Raw genomic sequence first — 3648 nt, forward strand, 5'->3', positions numbered from 1 at the left:
AGTCAACATAGCTTTGTGCGTGGGAAATCATGTCTCACTAACTTGACTGAATTTTATGAAGAGGTGACACAGAAGATTGATGAAGAGAGCGCAGTTATGTGGTCTACATAGACTTGAGCAAAGCATTCAACAATGTTCTGCACAGTAGATTGGTTAGTAAGGATAGATAACGTGGGATCCAGGGGGAGCTAGCCAAAATTGGCTTGAAGGTAGGAGACAGTGGGTTGCTCTTTGGACAGAAGGCTTATGACCAATGTCACAAGCATCAGGACTGGGATCACTGCTTTTTAATCATTCATATTAATGATTTGGACATTAATATAGAAAGTATAGTTTGTAAGTTTGCAGATGACATCAAAATAGATGGTGTAGTAGACAATGAAGAAGATTATCTCAGAATACAACAGAACCTTGATGGGCCAATGGTGCCCAATGGGCAGATAGAATTTATTTTAGCTAAATGTGAAGTGTTGCATTTTGATAAGGCAAATCAGAGCAGGATTTATACAGTTAATGGTAGGGCCATGGGGAGTCTTGCCAAAGATATCTACGTGTGCAGGTACATAGTTCCTTGAAAGTGGAGTTGCTGGTAGACAGTGTGGTGAAAAAAAGCATTTAGCACGCTTGTCTTCATTCGTCAGAACATTGAGTATAAGAGTTAGGATGTCATGTTGTAGCTGTACAGGACATTAATGAGGCCACTTTTAGAATATTGCTTTCAATTCTGGTCGCCATTCTATAGGAAGGATGTTGTTAAACTTGAGGGGATTTAGAAAAGGTTTGTAAGGATGTGTTTGGAATTGGAGGGTTTGAACTATAGGGAGAGGCTGAATAGCTGAGGCTGTTTTCCTTGAAGCATCAGAGGCTGAGGGCTGACCTTAATGGAAGTTTATAAAATCATGAGATGCACGGATAGGATGAGTAGCCAAGGTCTTTTTCCGAAGCAGGGTTGGGAAAGTCCAAAACTAGAGGATTTAGGTTTAAGGTGAGAGGGAAAAGGTTTGAAAAGGTCCTGAAGGGTGACTTTCCCACAGAGGGTGGTGCATGAATGGAATGAACTGCTAGAGGAAATGGTGGAGGCTCGTACAATTACAACATTTTAAAGCCATCTGGTTGGGTATATGAATAGAAAGGGTTTAGAGGGCTATTGGCCAAATACTGGCAAATGGGACGAGGTCAGATTAGACTGTCTGGTCAGAGCTGATGAGTTGGACCAAAGGGTCTGTTTCTGTGCTGTATAACTCTATGACCGTAATCAATCCTTGGCTATCCAAACGCATGTAAATCTTATCCATCAGAATCCCCTCAGAATCCCTCTTTTGCTCACTACTTTAAATCTGTATCGTCTTGTTTTTGATCCTTTCATGAGAGGGAATTATTCCTCCATTTCTACTCTGTCCAGATCCATCAGGACTTTGAATAGCTTTGTTACATCTCCTTTCAGCCTTCTCTTCTCCCCGGAAAACAGTCCTAACTTCTTGAATCTATCATCATAACTGAAATTTCTCATACCTGAAACCATTTTCATAAATCTTTTCTGCACTATCTCTAATCCCTACATGTCCTTCCTAAAGTGTGGCATCCAGAACTGATCACAGTACACCACGAAACTTAGTGCCTTACACAAAGTCAACATAACCTTATTGCTCCTGTGCTCTTGCCACGATCAGTAAAACTTAGGATAAAGTATATTTGCTAACAGCTTTTAAAACTTGTCCTGCATCTTCAATGGTTTATGTACATCTGTGCCCAGATCCCTCTGCTTCCACCCCCTCCAGAATTGCATCATCTTTTTATATTGTCTCTCCATGTTCTTCCTACCATAATGAATATTTCACATTTCTCCACATTGAACTTCATCTGCTGCCAGTCCACCTACCTTACAAATTTGTCAATATCCTTTTGAAGTTCCACATTATCCTCTCTATAGTTTAAAATATTTCCAAATTCTCTATCATCAACAAATGTTGAAATCGTCCTCTGCCTGTCAATGTCTTGGACTTTAATATATGTTGGTAAAATTAAACAAGTTCCTGCAATGGGGGTCTGCACTATAAGCATTAGCGAGTTTTGAAAAGATTTGTAGCTCAAGTTGAGGTTCTGGATGTAAGTTTGCTCGCTGAGCTGGAAGGTTCATTTTCAGATGTTTTGTCACCATACTAGATAACATTTTCAGTGTGCCTCCAAATGAAGATGTTGCCTAGTATGGTGATGAAACGTCTGAAAACGAACCTTCCAACTCAGTGAGCAAACTTACATCCAGAACTATAAACCTCCATTTAAGATCCAAAGAACACCCATTAATGATTATTCTACTTTCAGTTACTCAGTAAATCCATGATTCTACTCTGCCTTTTATTCTTTAAACTGTATTTTTTTCTCAGAAGTCATTATATCAAATGTGTCTTGGGAGTCCACTACGTTACTTTAATAGCATTTTCCTCATCAACACTGTCCATTACCTTTTCAAATAAATTTCCAGAAAATTAGTTAAACTGATTTTCACGTATGAAGTCCATGCTGTTTTTTAAAATTAACCCACCTTTGTCTAGAGGCTATTAAGTTTGGCTAAAATTGTTCCTAGTACTTCCATCAACACTGTCCATTACCTTTTCAAATAAATTTCCAGAAAATTAGTTAAACTGATTTTCACGTATGAAGTCCATGCTGTTTTTTAAAATTAACCCACCTTTGTCTAGAGGCTATTAAGTTTGGCTAAAATTGTTCCTAGTACTTCCCCCCCCCCCCCCCCCCAATCAAATTATATTAACTGCCTTTTCACATACATGCACAACAACTGATTTAAGCTTCATGAATACTCTTTTTCCTCAACCTTACCCAGTAACTTGCCATTCTAATGGCAATAAAACTCATGTAAAAATAACGGATAATACTTATCAGCTACTCACTTGTTGATTTCTCCTGTTACTTAACATTTTTGTAGGTCTTAACCTGCCAGTTGTTTAGACTGGGCCTCCTCCTACCCAGCATCAAATGTCCCCACTCACAAAGCTACTAATTGTATTCTGCATTCACTTGAACTCAACAATACGCTACTGTCTTCATGCTTCAAACTCCAACATAATATCGAATTTCCCATTGAAATGGCTAAGTACTTCTATAAATTTAATATTTTTAAAATGCTTTAATTTTATTTACTAATGGTATATGTGCTTCATTGATAAAACCAGTAATTCCCCTTTAGCTGTTCTGAAGCAGATGTAACTGCATCAGATGAGGTGTAAGTGACAGCCCTTGATATCAAGGCTGCATTCAACTGAGTGAGGCAGCACTCAGCTCTAACAAAAGTTGCATCCACAGGTACTGGGGGCAAACACTATGCTGGCTGGAGTCATACTTGGCACATAGGAACATGATCATGATCGTTGCATGTCTTATACACTTAATGGTAAGGTCCTAGGGAGTGTTGCTGAACATAGAAACCTAGGAGTGCAGGTTCATAGCTTCTGAAAAGTAGAGTGGCAGGTAGATAGGATAGTGAAGAAGGCATTTGGTATGCTTTGCTTTACTGGTCAGAGTATTGAGTACAGGAGTTGGGAGGTCATGTTGTGGCTGTACAGGACATTTGGTTAAGCCATTTTTGGAATATTGTATGCAGTTCTGTTCTCCTTCCTATCGGAAAGATGT

The sequence above is a fragment of the Chiloscyllium plagiosum genome, unplaced genomic scaffold (genome assembly GCF_004010195.1).
Source record: "Chiloscyllium plagiosum isolate BGI_BamShark_2017 unplaced genomic scaffold, ASM401019v2 scaf_13994, whole genome shotgun sequence".
Classification (NCBI taxonomy): domain Eukaryota; kingdom Metazoa; phylum Chordata; class Chondrichthyes; order Orectolobiformes; family Hemiscylliidae; genus Chiloscyllium; species Chiloscyllium plagiosum.